The sequence below is a fragment of the Xiphophorus couchianus genome, chromosome 20 (assembly GCF_001444195.1).
Source record: "Xiphophorus couchianus chromosome 20, X_couchianus-1.0, whole genome shotgun sequence".
NCBI classification, from domain to species: domain Eukaryota; kingdom Metazoa; phylum Chordata; class Actinopteri; order Cyprinodontiformes; family Poeciliidae; genus Xiphophorus; species Xiphophorus couchianus.
Window position 1 is genome coordinate 17,521,700 of NC_040247.1, and position 15,271 is coordinate 17,536,970.

At 39.2% G+C, this 15,271-nt stretch overlaps 1 long non-coding RNA gene across 1 annotated transcript; it reads left to right on the forward strand.

The window, feature by feature from the left end:
• The first annotated feature begins 1,337 nt into the window (after positions 1–1,337).
• On the forward strand, positions 1,338–9,211 carry LOC114134994 (uncharacterized). The gene is made up of 3 exons (XR_003593505.1): positions 1,338–1,523; positions 4,087–4,163; positions 7,873–9,211. It is a non-coding gene; the product is annotated as an uncharacterized LOC114134994 (long non-coding RNA).
• The last annotated feature ends 6,060 nt before the right edge of the window (positions 9,212–15,271 follow it).

Consider the following 15,271-nt stretch of genomic DNA (forward strand, 5'->3'; position numbering starts at 1 on the left):
CCTCATCTATGGTCATGAGCTTTGGGTCATGACTGAAAGAACGAGATCGCGGATACAAGCGGCCGAAATGGGTTTTCTCCGTAGGGTGGCTGGGCTCTCCCTTAGAGATAGGGTGAGAAGCTCAGTCATCCGGGAGGGACTCAGAGTAGAGCCGCTGCTCCTTCACATCGAGAGGAGCCAGTTGAGGTGGCTTGGGCATCTGGTCAGGATGCCTCCTGGACGCCTCCCTGGTGAGGTGTTCCGGGCACGTCCCACCGGGAGGAGGCCCCGGGGAAGACCCAGGACACGCTGGAGGGACTATGTCTCTCGGCTGGCCTGGGAACGCCTCGGGATTCCCCCGGAGGAGCTGGAAGAAGTGGCTGGGGAGAGGGAAGTCTGGGCCTCCCTTCTGAAGCTGCTACCCCCGCGACCCGACCTCGGATAAGCGGAAGAAGATGGATGGATAGATGGATAACAATTGGTTGGGAGTCACTTCAGGAAAACCTAATTTTCTGTCCTGCCACATTAAATATAAAAAATGTATTTTCTCCTGACAGGTTTGGCATGAAGCTGAGGACAAACGGTAGAGATACCGCAATGCTGTGGGCTTGTTTCCCATTCACAAGTTTGACCTTGTTTGAGTGCATCACATTCTGAGCTCTTTAAAGTAGGAGAATCTTTTTAAATCTGGTTCCTTCTACCAAATTAAATGCAGAAAGTTTTAATCGAGTCTTTCAGCAGCATCATGACCTACGATGTTCAGGAAAATAAACACTGAAATCAAACTAAAGATTGGATTTTTAAAAAAAATCTGGGGCGTGCCGTGGTGGCGTAGCGGTTAGCGCGACCCGTATTTGGAGGCCTTGAGTCCTCGACGCGGCCGTCGCAGGTTTGACTCCCGGACCCGACGACATTTGCTGCATGTCTTCCCCCCTCTCCTTCCCTGTTTCCTATCAGCCTACTATCATATAAGGGACACTAGAGCCCACAAATAGACCCCCTGGAGGGGTAAAAAAAAAAAATCTGAGTTTGATTATGCTACTGCAGTAAAAGATACACATCCTTTAAAGGTTTTTATCCATTATTTTTACCAAGGATGCAAATAAATGCAGCCTGCACTGTATCACAGATCTGCTGACTTTGGGGATTTTAGTAATCTCTTTATAGGAGAACTCCCTCTAGAAGTTCTGTTTTTTCTCAAAGAAAAACTGAACCCTTTGGAGAGAAGTTAAGCAGGGTACGAAAGCTATTTACAGGCCAGAACCAGAGACTGTGTCAACACAGTGTGCTGTGTGCCCAATGAGGTAATTTCCCATGTGTCTGTGCAGCTGGAGGTGAATAAAGCTGAGCAGCTGGTTGCAGTTGTAGCAGAAGTTTGCTCTGCCGTTTTGCTTTGTGAAGCAGAACATCTCGCTAACAGCTCTCTGCCTCATTTAATCTGGTGTCCGCTCTTGTTGCGGGATCAGGTCAGCCACATACTTTGGTTAATGGTTCTATTAATTCTGGGCTTGCCGGGAGAAGAAGGAAAGAGACGGAAAGGCGAGGTAAGTTACGCTAAGATAAGCTCAAGATCGTTTCACCTTTGCTTTTACAAATTCACTCTGTTCATTAATTCAGAGGGAGAAGCAGAATGGAGATAAAACAGGGATTTCCCATGTTCCCCTCAGGAGTTTTCCTCACTGATCATGTATGCTATCAAGGATATGACAGTGATCAGTAAAAGAGGTTCAAGAAGAGGAGTCAGGGAGCAATAAACTGAACTATTACTCGATATGACCTCAGCAGGGTATTTGGAGAACCCTGTGAAACCTTTAATAATGTTAAACACTTCACTTGAGGTTTGTAATAAGTGTAAGTCCAGAGTAGTTCAGTTTATAAACTTTGAACTATGTCAGATGCAGCTTCATTAGGTCAGGTTTGATGTAAAGCAAGCTATTGGCACTAATGTTTTCTAGTTTTTAACATCACAGCAGCCGGAACCGTGCTTTTGATGTAATCAATGCCATGGCTTAATCAGCCATGGGAACGTTGCCTCAGAAATGTCACTGATTCATGTCAACATCACGTGTCAAAATACACTGAAGGAGTTAGGAAATCTTCCAAGCTGTTTCAGCACAGCCAATTTTCCATTTAGTCCATTTTCCTTGTGTTTATGGGCTCTTGTCTTCATTTTTTCCCTTGCTTTCTTCATAATGTGTAATCCACTCTTTACTGCATTGTATTCTGAATATCAAGATCTTTTAAAGAAAAAAAAAATACAGTGTTTCTTTATAAAGAAATTTGGTTGGAATGTGTCAACATTTGCCTGCAATATGGTATAAATGCCCTTCTAAAGCTTTCAAACCATATTTAAATAACTTTTAGTTAAACTCATTGAGAAAATCTGTTGGTGTGTAAATGAGAAAATAGCTAACTTTTCAATAACAGATGCACAACTGTGTCTGAAGCTGCGAATCATTTCAAATTTTCACAGCTTTTCACTTCATCGGGTTTGATCTCCATTTAATTCTCCTCTGGACAAAAACCCTTCCTCATCCCATCACATGAGAGCAAGTGCTGCCTTCTGCCTAAGTGTTTGTTTTTAAAATGCAAATGTGCTCATTTAAAGCTAAATGATTGCTGTGTAAGTGACTCGCTGCTGTGAGGGACATTTATATGCCAAATAAAATTGAGTAAAAAAGATGGAACTCCGGGAAGTAAAGTAAAAACTGTAGAAAATACCTTTGATCATTTCCTGTATTCTGCAATCATTTCTGGTGAGGAAAAAAATCAGGACATACAGACATTTATTTCAAAATAAAATGGCCAAAATTACTCAGATTTATCACTTCATGTGGACATGATGAGAACATCATTACTCAGCATTTTGAAAAAGGCATTCCATGTTCAAACCTCAGTTTGTGATCCTGAGTGTTGAAATAAGACGGAACATCATGATAAAAGCCAAAGCGATGTCCGAGACCTTCAGAAAAAAAGGATTTTAGAAGCTTAAGGAGCTCAGCAGGAATGAGAAGATGTTTAAAAGTAGGTAAATAGTCTAGAAAAAGGACAATTAAAACAACTATGAAGACACTGAGGTATGGCTGTCCAAGCAAGCTCACTGAGCAGAATGGACGATGGTCTAAGATGTATCCATTATCCCTAAAGAGTTGTTGCAGGATCTGCTGATATGAAAGTTCATGCCTGTATAAGTTTAACCTGCATGGGAGGTGTGAAAGGAGAAAAGTTTAGAACTCTAAAAGAAATATGAAGGCCAGACTGATGTTTGTCAGGGGGATTATAGATAAACACTAGGACTATGGCCAGAAGAGTCTAAAGCTGAAATATTTGCACATTAAAGCATGTTGTACTGCTTTAGTGTAAGTGATACTACAGCATTCCGTGAAAAGCACTTCAACAAACTGTAAAGCACGGAGGGGGAAACATCATGGCTTGGGGTTAAGTTGCTGCAGCAAAATCTGGCCAACTCACCATCACACAATGCAACATGATTCCTATCAGTGCACCAGTTGGTGCGGGAGACCATGTAAGGGTTATCTCACTGAAGCTATTTCAACCAAAGTGATCAAACTAGGCATTTCTCAGTTGGAAAAAACATGTTTGTTGATCTGATTTGTTAATGTTAACCAACAAATCAGATGCCCTCACTTTCCCACTTGACTGAGTCTTTGAAATAAGCCTGAATCTGAATATGTCAGCGTGAGTCGCGGTGCAGGCCTACTGCTTTTGTACACCAAGTTAAGCTGAGACATCAGGACCAGTGCTGTTCAGGACGCTGATCCGGAGCATCATGCTCTCTCTGGGTGGCCCGGTGGAACACATGTCCCGTTAATTAGAAGGTTAGCTGTGAGGCTCATCACTGCTAGCTCTGTAAACATAAACTCAGCCTGGCTCTTCCTGCTCTCCAACCAGCCATAATGTTATCATCCATACAACGAATTAAAACAGTAGATGGAGTTTGGTGTTAGAGTCTGGCAGGCTTCTCTGCTCTGTTATTCCTCTTTGTTGACAGACACAAACACTAATTAAAGCTCCAACTTGCGCTGCTAAAATAGAAAGAAGTAGTTATTGAACTGAAAATGTCATATAGTGTCTCTCTCCAAACAGATTCAAACACTATTTAGTGGACTTTTCCGCTAGAGTTCATTCTGCAGGATGTATTGAATGTGGACCAGAACATCCAGGTGAGTAGAAAAAGTTCAAACAGCTACTATTGGACCTCAGCAGGACTTGACTTACAGCTTATAACTAAAATCCTAATTGAACTGGGTGACCTATGTTTTTTTTATTTAATAGAATGAAAAGGACTTCATAAATGTGAATAATATAAAGATTTGATTATAAGATCATGTGATTGTCTTTCTACTTGGTGAAGGCTCTGCTTTGTCTTTGCAGCAGCTGACTCTGATTACGCATATTCACAGATCAATTACTGCTTTATGACACAGTTACTTGGAAATTGGAGCTGAACGGCATCATGTGGAAGGTTTTCTTCCTTTGCTCCAAGCAGCTCGGCAGCATGTGATGCTTCCACAAATGTCAGGTTTCCATTCAAAGAAAAGTAATATTATAAAGGGGATGTAAGAGGGTGTAGATCGGAGATTTTCTTGGTTTTAATAATGAAGAAATATGACGTCATTAAATCAGAAGGTCCAGATTCTGGGGTAAGTTGATCAGAATTAAGGCTGAAACTATACATTGCCTTGTGATGCAAGGCAGTGAAAAAGTTGAGCAATACATACAAGTTGTGGAATATATTGATTCAGTTTACTTGACTTAATATGAAGTCAAGATTTGGTGCTGTGAAGATTTGAATACATTAATGAAATCCTAATTACACTTGATCTGAATACCAAAACCAAAGTAAATCCAGGCCTTTGACAATTTTATAAATGACTATGGAGAGGAAGGAAAATGAAGCATGGTTTCAAAGATTTTGTGAGAATGAATTTGCATTCAGCCCCTTCAGCCAGAACAGCCTTTGCTACAAGTTCTTTGGATTATGGCCTTGACTATCCTTGCAAAAACAGCTCAAACTCAGTTTGATTGTGTGGAGAGCATCTGTAAGCAAGGTTTTCAAGTCCCTCCACAGATCTTCATTTGGATTGAGGTCTGGACTTTGATTGGACCATTCTAAAACATTAACTCACTTTGATCTTTTTTCAACTCGGGATGTATGTTTAGCGTTATTGTTTTTGGTTGTAGGTGATCCTTAATCCCACAATTGTCCTATATTTAGATCCATCCACATTAACTCTGACTGGGTAGTCCTGTCTGTGACCAAGAAAAGCAATCCCACAGCCTGATGCTGCCTCCACCATGTCTCACAGTGGAAAGCATGTCTTCTGGATGATATAAAAAGTTAGTTTTCTGCCAAACAGAAAATATGGTTTTGGTCTCATGTTTACTTTGTCACCTCTACTGTATGACTCAGTGACTGTAATTGAACTAGTGGATGGTCAGCTATACAGTACAGTATTATCTCCATAAAATGTTCACATCATGTACAAACTGTACAGGCTTATCAAGAAATGTCAAAAACTGAGTGTGTTTGATGTGTAAGGCCACGACAAGGTCAAAGGCAATCTAGAGCAAGCAATAGTTTCTGTCAACGTGATCTCAACGGTCCTAAACAAGAAGACAAGAATGTGTTACAATCCCCCAAAGGCGCCGAGAAAACTCAAACACACTAAAGGCTACTTTGGGGCTTAAAACTAAAGGTTTACAACTCTTGAAAATGCAGCATGCTGTGTAGATGTTCCTTCATAACAAGACTTGTGAAGTTGGTCAGGATTGAAATACTGGTGGATGGTCTTAAAACAAAACATACCAAACCAACTACAAATTTTAAGGTGAAATATTTAATATATTAAAATGTGAGACAATGCATCAGTCAGACTGTGGTATAATTTAATTACAATCACTTAACATTACCAGGAATCATCCATCTTAAACAGTTGGACAAGTTCTGCGTTCAGGAAATGGGCATTAGTCCCAGAAACTGGCTGAGCCAAAACTTCATGCAGACAAAGTTTCTCACAGCTGTAATAGCAACAAAATTGTCTTTGCAAAGTATCCTGTTTTTGGAAGGATAATACCAAGAATCCTGATGTTTTTTTTTCAGCAGACATGCTGCCTTGATCATATGCTTCTAACTCTGGACAGACATAGATTTGCAACTGCGATGGAATGACAGTAGAGGAAAAATTAGAAAGATTACAGAATTTTCATGAGTTTTTATGTAAATTCCAATAAACTGACTAACCGAGGCGATTGTGCAACTCGTGAGTTTCGGAAACTGCCTAAACTGAAAGTGTACGCTCTAATCAGGTGACAGACCGTTAAGTTGTATAATGGCGTTTTGCACAGGCTTTGTCGAGAAAAAAAAGTAAATCAAAGTTTATGAAGTTTTAAAAATACTTTCTACAGAGCTCTGCAGCATTTCACTTCCATTTTCAACTCAGAGGCAGATGGTGATTAAAGGTCCGTCTGCAGCAGAGCAAGGAGAACGCTCCGTCACAGACGCAGTATCAGCTTACTGAGGAGGAATCCCTCTCATGACCGCTGAGACATGTGCATGCAGACTCTTCTGATTAACCTATTAAAAGTTGGACAGGAAGTGTGGGGGCTTTTAGCCTGAAGTCTGACAAAGACTGGATGTGATTAGTGCTTTTTTTCTTCTTTAAATATTAGAAATTAAATTATTTTTTGTTATAAGCATTCAATTAACAGCTTTTTGTTAAAATGTAGAATATACTATTTCAGCAGGCTTCAAGGCATTAAATTAGAAGCTAAAATTAAACTAAAAATGCAAGGTAGATTTTAATGAAATAATTTCACAACATATAAAACATCTCTACTTAAATCTCAGTCAAAATGCACTCAGTTATGTCCTATTAAGACCCTAAAATGCATTTAATGACTTATTTAGAGCCACATTTCTTTGCAAATTGAATTGCTGTTGCTTTTGCAGCCACCGTTGGAGCATGAAGACTGCAGGAAGTCATCAAACAAGACTTATTTAGAAACTACACATCTGTTTTCCCCCTCTGCTTGCTATAAACCTGACTGTTGGGTTCATGGGAATCATAACAGTTGAGATGACACAGACGAAGTATCCCAGGAGACTCTGCCTGGGTTCTCATGGCCAAACGCTGGCCCTTGGGTCAGACCCCATTTCCTCTGTTCAGTATGATTTTACAAGTGAACTCAGAAACCTGTTGCACAGACAAAAGTGCCTAAATTAGTGAGTTTTTTTTATTTTTATTTGTTAAGTGTCAGTAGAGGCAACTGGCTGTTATAATATAGTAAATGTCATTGGAGGCTTTCAATAAATGTTTCTGTGGGAGAAAATTTGATTTTATTTGGATAAACAACTGGATTCAGTTCTTGTAAGTAATCCCGACACCGCAGATTTGATTTCTAGCATCAACATGCTTTGGAATAAAATGGCATTTTTCATGTTTTTACTCTGTGAACTGTTTTTAAAGCGGCGCGTGGACCTGCCTGAGCCTGTGTCACTTTACGTTCCAGTTCTCACACACATTTTGGCACCTTGACATGATGACAGGCCTCCGCTAGCGCCCGCAGCGACTCCGCTCACTGAGCAGACTGAAAACGTGACATCTCCACAATTTGCTGTGGAAAAAAACACGGAAAAACAGCGCAGTAAAGGGGACGGAAAAAACATTTGTTTCACTGGAGACTTTGGGTTTTTAGTGTCTTTTGAGGCCCCCCGTTTAAGCAGGCCAATAAAACAACTCTTTCCCCTTCATTAGAACCAGCCTGCAGGGTTCAGTGGAAAGTTTTATCACTATAAACATTAACAGAGATCGTGTTCATTTCCATAAAGATGATTTAGGATTTTTTAACATTTATTGTGTCTGTCCGCAGGACCATCTAAGAAACAATACAGAGAGGGTGCCAACAAATATTACAAGAGACTTTTCCAAAGTGCTGGGAAGATGCCAAAGCCACAAATTCTCCACATTCCTTTGCGCTTTTGCGGTTAAAGCATCGAAGTGAGAAAGCGTCTTTCAGAGTACATTCACAGTCACATGACTGTCTGTGGTCACACAGCCCAGGTCCCTACACTACAGTCCCAGTTCAGTCAAACACACTCTTGCTACACGAAACAACCATCCACAGTCACATACTGAGCACACATGTGATGTCAGCTTGTTTGCCTTGACACAGCGGGGGAAACGAAGCAAACAGGACGACACCAACCTCGTCAGGTTACAGAAAGAGAAGGATGCTTGAAGAGATTTGTTTTAAATTACTGCACCGTTAGAAGTGACTTTGTATTTCTACATGTTACTAAAACATGTGAGTGGATGCAGCATGTGGAAAATAAGTATTCAGACTATGAATGTTTTAGTAATTTCTGATGTACCTATTGAAATTGGATGGACGAAATGTTGGCAAGTACACAAAAAAAGAAGTCAACATAATTTAGTCAATACATTATGTTCATTTAGTAATCTAAAAACAATTTTCTTCTTTTTAGTATGAATTAATATAGGTAATTTTAATCCATATGGATGGTTTATAAACAGATTTCTTATTACAAAGGTATCACACAAGACACATCTCATAAGTAAATTATGAGATGTGTTTCAAGACCTTTGAAATCTTACTTTTGAAAACCATACTGTTGGCATTGGTTACAAGGACTTATTATTTTTTTGTATTTACTTTCCAACTACTGTCTAATTTCAAAGCTGATGTTTATTAGCAATATTTTAGAAAAAGTGCTAAAAGGTGAAGTCAAATGTTTTATTACCAACCTTCAGATTTCTGGTTCTTTTCAATCAGACTTTCTACAGAAACAACCCTGTTAAAGATGTTTGATGATGTTTTGATGTCCACCGATATGCTGGATTATTCAGTACCTGTGCTGAATGATCCAGGTTATTACAATAATCCTGAACTATCATAGATATTTCTCCACTTTGATGACTAAGTTGATTTGTTGCCTAGTTAAGTTAAATTGGTGGCTGATTATAAGTTTTAGTGAAACAATAATACTGATTATAGCACATGAACGTTTTGTACTTTTGTACATCAATTAAGACCATGTGTCAGACACCTGGGAATAACGTTTGACTCACATCTGGACTCGCATCTAAAATCCCTTTCATGGTCTTGCATTTTACAATTGAGGTCCACTGCCAAACTCAGATCTGTTTTGATCTCTACTGAAGAAATAAAATAAAATCTTTTCAACTTGGCTATTGTAATTCTCTGTTCGCTAGACAAGACAAAGCTTATCAGTGTTTGTTTTGTTGTTTGTGTATATTACCTTATTCCGACATACAGGTAAAAGCCAGTAAATTAGAATATTTTGAAAAACTTGATTTATTTCAGTAATTGCATTCAAAAGGTGTAACTTGTACATTATATTTATTCATTGCACACAGACTGATGCATTCAAATGTTTATTTCATTTAATTTTGATGATTTGAAGTGGCAACAAATGAAAATCCAAAATTCCGTGTGTCACAAAATTAGAATATTACTTAAGGCTAATACAAAAAAGGGATTATTCAGAAATGTTGGCCAACTGAAAAGTATGAAAATGAAAAATATGAGCATGTACAATACTCAATACTTGGTTGGAGCTCCTTTTGCCTCAATTACTGCATTAATGCGGCGTGGCATGGAGTAGATGAGTTTCTGGCACTGCTCAGGTGTTATGAGAGCCCAGGTTGCTCTGATAGTGGCCTTCAACTCTTCTGCGTTTTTGGGTCTGGCATTCTGCATCTTCCTTTTCACAATACCCCACAGATTTTCTATGGGGCTAAGGTCAGGGGAGTTGGCTGGCCAATTTAGAACAGAAATACCATGGTCCGTAAACCAGGCACGGGTAGATTTTGCGCTGTGTGCAGGCGCCAAGTCCTGTTGGAACCTGAAATCTCCATCTCCATAGAGCAGGTCAGCAGCAGGAAGCATGAAGTGCTCTAAAACTTGCTGGTAGACGGCTGCGTTGACCCTGGATCTCAGGAAACAGAGTGGACCGACACCAGCAGATGACATGGCACCCCAAACCATCACTGATGGTGGAAACTTTACACTAGACTTCAGGCAACGTGGATCCTGTGCCTCTCCTGTCTTCCTCCAGACTCTGGGACCTCGATTTCCAAAGGAAATGCAAAATTTGCTTTCGTCAGAAAACATGACCCAGGTGAGACGCTTTTCGCGCTGTTTCTTGGTCAACAGTGGCTTGACACGAGGTATGCGGCAGTTGAAACCCATGTCTTTCAAGCGTCTCTTGGTGGTGGATCTTGAAGCACTGACTCCAGCAGCTGTCCACTCCTTGTGAATCTCCCCCACATTTTTGAATGGGTTTTTTTTCACCGCGCCCTAGTCAATCTTGACTAGGGCGCGGTGATCCCTATCGCTTGTACACTTTTTCTGACCACAGTTTTTCCTTCCCTTTGCCTCTCTATTAATGTGTTTGGACACAGAGCTCTGAGAACAGCCAGCCTCTTCAGCAATAACCTTTTGTGTCTTTCCCTCCTTGTGCAATGTGTCGATGGTCGCCTTTTGGACAGCTGTCAAATCTGAAGTCTTCCCCATGTTTGTGTAGGCTTCAGAACTGGACTGAGAGACTATTTAAAGCCCTTTGCAGGTGTTTTGAGTTAATCAGCTGATTAGTTTGTGGCACCAGGTGTCTTCAAAATTTAACCCTTACACAATATTCTAATTTTGTGACACACGGAATTTTGGATTTTCATTTGTTGCCACTTCAAATCATCAAAATTAAATGAAATAAACATTTGAATGCATCAGTCTGTGTGCAATGAATAAATATAATGTACAAGTTACACCTTTTGAATGCAATTACTGAAATAAATCAAGTTTTTCAAAATATTCTAATTTACTGGCTTTTACCTGTATGGTGAGAATTTCATGGAAATGGTGCATATAGAAATAAACTGAGAAAACGATGACCTGTTTAAAATGTATTTTCTTCCGATAATACTTTTATCAGGGGTATGCAATACAGCTGCATACCCGTTTTCATGATAAAACCCTTCACTGTTGAAACAACTGTGGGCATCCGTGGAACAAAATGCAGACTTTAAAGAACTGCTCGTTCTCTGAAAGTTGCCCAGTTTGTCTCAATTATTCCAAACTCACAGCATCTCATGTGACCAACATTAAAAGCCCTCAAAAGCAATATAGCTTCTGTGTTGCCCAAATATTGCAGGCACGTGAAGGAGGTCAGAGGGAGAGACCACACTGATCTGACTTGTCCTCCATTGAACTTAAGGTGTAAATAGATAAGAGGAACTGCAAAGAATAGACAAAAATGCTTTTTTGAGGAGGTGGGAGGAGCCAAATGGAGATGAGGAATAACAGTAGAAGAAAGGATAGTTTTGTCAAACTAAGGCAGAGTTAGAGAACCGTCTTTGCAGCAAACGGAATAAAAGCCCGGCCGGACAATCGGCCCTTCTTCTGAGCAGGAAGCTGAGGTCAGAGGAGTGACCTTGATAAGTTGTCATCCTGCGGTGCTCCACAGCGTGGTCCTGCCACCAACTGTCAGCTGCAGACAGAAAAGCCTCATTAGACTTCTGCACAATGGAGTCGACTCTGCAGTCACAGATGGGTTACACTGATGAGACAGACGGACAGAAAGCAGACATTGTGTGGCTCAAAGATCTCTCAGTCTCCAGCTTCCTCCTTTGCTTTTTTTTCTTTGACGTCTTCACTTCCTGCATTCAATCTTCTTCATCATGTCATGTCTTCTCATTTCAATTTTATAGGAATACGAAACAATTTCATGACGCTCCCACAAAAGGCTGTTTTGCTGGTTGGTGGAAACTAAAGTCTCCCACTGCTAATGTTTTTGTTAATTTGTCAGGATAGCTGAACTGTTTTATTGACCTCTTGTCCTGATACATGCCAGAGCAGTTTGAGTGTAAATAGAAATGTTGAGAATAATGAGAGCAAATGTCTGCAGAGGTCACACAGTGCTGCACAAATTACAATCATTTTGCTGCGTGAGCTGCTTGTATTTGTCAAGATTTATTTCATATAAGAAGTGCTGTGATTTTCTCACATCAGCCCTGTAGTTTTCAAAAGAATCTGATCAGTTTAACAAATCAGGAATTGATACATGTAGCAATTTGACTCAACAGTTGTTTTCTGTCATTGTGAGATAACGATTTACTTCAAGGACGAGGCATCTGACAAATATTGGGAAGGCGTCGCACTATAAATTGAAATCACGTGTCATCCAAGAGTCACAAGGACCAGTTTGATCCTGAATGTTGGGGGGGAAGCACGTCAGTAGATGCAGCTGCAACATGTGAGGGAACAGATGCCTCTTTCTTGAATCAGAGTTACTGAAATTTGATGCGATTATCCACAGAAAGTAAGCAGTGCAGAATATTCTAAATCTCACTGAAGGTAGCAAATAAATGTTCAGACAATATTAATGTTACCTGCATTAAAAAAAAAAAAAAATTAACAGCTTTTTTTAAACAAGCTTCAATGTTTTTTATTGGTAACTTACATGATAATGATGATAATTGTGAAGAGGAAGTAAAGTGATGCCTGGTCTTAAAATTCTGATTTTTTAAAATAAAAATCTGAATAGTGTGGTGTGCCTTTGTATTCTGTATTCCCAGCAGTAAGTCTTTAATGTTTCCACCAGCTTAAAGGATGAAATTCTTCCTTGCTGAATAGTTCAAGTTGAGTCAGATTCAACAGAAAGCATATTGTATGTCAACATCACAGATGTGCCACAGATTCTTATTTAATTTAGGTCCGGACTTTGACTTGACTATTCTAACACATACATTTGCTTCAGTAAAAATCGTTCAATACCTCTGACGGTAGATTTTCAGTTTTCTACCTGCTGAAAGGGGAACCTCAGTCCCAATCTCAAGTCTTTTGCAGGGGTTTGTTTCAGTGAGACCATGTATTTAGATACAGTCTTCTTCTGATTCCCTCTGACATTATCATTTTTTTCAAAAACAAATTTACAGAACCCGGATAAAAAAATAATAAAAAAATATATATATACAGTACAGACCAAAGGTTTGGACACACCTTTTAATTCAATGAGTTTCCTTTATTTTTATGACTATTGACATTGTAGATTCACACTGAAGGCATCAAAACTATGAATAACACATGTGGAAATATGCACTAAACAAAAAAGTGTAAAACAACTGAAAATAGCCCTTATATTCTAGTTTCTTCAAAGTAGCAACCTTTTGCTGTGATTACTGCTTTGCACACACTCTGCATTTTCTTGATGAGCTTCAAGAGGTAGTCACCCGAAATGGTTTTCACTTCATAGGTGTGCCCTGTCAGGTTAATAAGGAGGGATTTCTTGCCTTATAAATAGTCATGAAAATAAAGAAAACCCATTGAATTAGAAAGGTGTGTCCAAACTTTTGGTCTGTACTGTATATATATGTATTTTACTACTGTAATGCTGTTCTCATGTTATGGGATGTTATGGCATATTAAATCTGTTTACCTTACTGTTGTCCACCAGACAACTGATTGTTTTAAACACATAAATCGAAAGTTTAGTGGAAGGAAAAAGTGTTGTGGTAAATTATAGACAATGAGCATTGAAAACCAAAAGCTTAAGAGAAGCATTTAACACTTTTTATGATATTTACCAGGTGTGGACTTTTACTAGAGTTAGTATGTCAAGAGCCAGTGTACCAGAAACATGGGAACCAAATGTTATTTTCTTTGTGTAAATCCACTCCTGAAGCAGAGAAAACTGGAATGTCTTACCTGGTCTAAAGGAAAAAAACAACTAAACACTGGACTGTTGTTCAGTGGTCCACAGTCTTCTTTTCAGATGAAAGTAAAATTTGCATTTCTCCTGAAAATCTAAGTTTCCAGCAGAGATGGATGACTGGCGGCAGATGGCTGCCTGCTGCACCTGGATGACTGATGATTTTAAACAAAGCTGTCAGTACAAATCCAAACTGCATGACAGAGTGCAGTAAAATATTAAACCAAGAACTCTCAACACATGGCTGCCTCCTTTCACCTCAATTGAAACAGTGCAAATATCGCCCTGGTCCAGAAGGATAATGTTAAGTTTAATCGACTCAGTGCTAACGGCTATTTCATGTAGGTACCCAATTTTATTGGTCATTGTTGCTGAGAACCAAATGGTTATTTAGATAATTTTATACAAATACATTCAGAACCCAGTAACCATGGAATAGTGTGAATAAGACTTTGCATGATTTACCAGTTCTCCGAGTAAACATTTGGCATTATGATCATTCCTAAGAAAAAACAGCCAATGGCTTACATGGCTGTTAACACTGATGAAAAGTTGACAGCGGTATGCGAGTGACGCAATTTCAAACTGACAAAAATGACAACTTTCATTATTTAGCAGTTGTATGATTCAACAAATGCAAATAAATCATACATGGCTGATTCAAGAACATTCAAGTCTCTATTTGTCATCATTTTAAATCTGGGCTTTCTCATATTTACGATTCAGCGTGAAAAAATAAAGGAGATTGAAGTACAGTCACGGCTTTAAAACTGGCCAACAACAACTTGTTTCATAACCAGAATTTCCAGCTGTGTAAGCAACTGAATTTGTCTTTAGTTGTAAACAGTTTGCTGAGTCAACAGCGCATAAGTAGGTAAAGCAGGTCGGTTGACATATTAAACAAATTTTCCGTGTGTTGGCCGACACTATGAGACGTTACTCTAACTAATCACCTCTAAACACGTAGGATTTGAATTGTAACGGGACTGCTGACAGCAGTCAGTAATAATGAAACAGACACAACACACAGTGAGAGGAACAGTAGCGTGCGGTCAGAGTGGCTGTTGCTGGGACATTAAATTGGTGACATTTGAAATTAGATTAAAGACCTGCTTTGACAAATTTAAAGAGGACATAGACTTTTCCTGGACGTAATGAGAACATGAATTGATAATAATTCTTCGCAGACAGACTCGTGATTGCTGTAACTCTAAGGCTTAGAGTTCAACTTTTTCACATTTTGTCAGATTACACGAACAACACCAATTTATTTTAATAAGATTTGATGTGATAGTTGAAGACAACATGAATAATTGAGAAGTTGAATAAGAAGTGATTCCTGATTTTATATGTTCTTGCAATTAGGAAAGTGAAAAAGTGTGATGTACGTCTATACTGAGCCCATCTACAGCAATACTTTGTAGAACAAACTCTTATTGCATTTAAGACATTTTAAAAATGTTTGGCTCCCTCAGCTGTGCACATCTAGAGACAGAAATAATTGTCCATTCTTCTTTTACA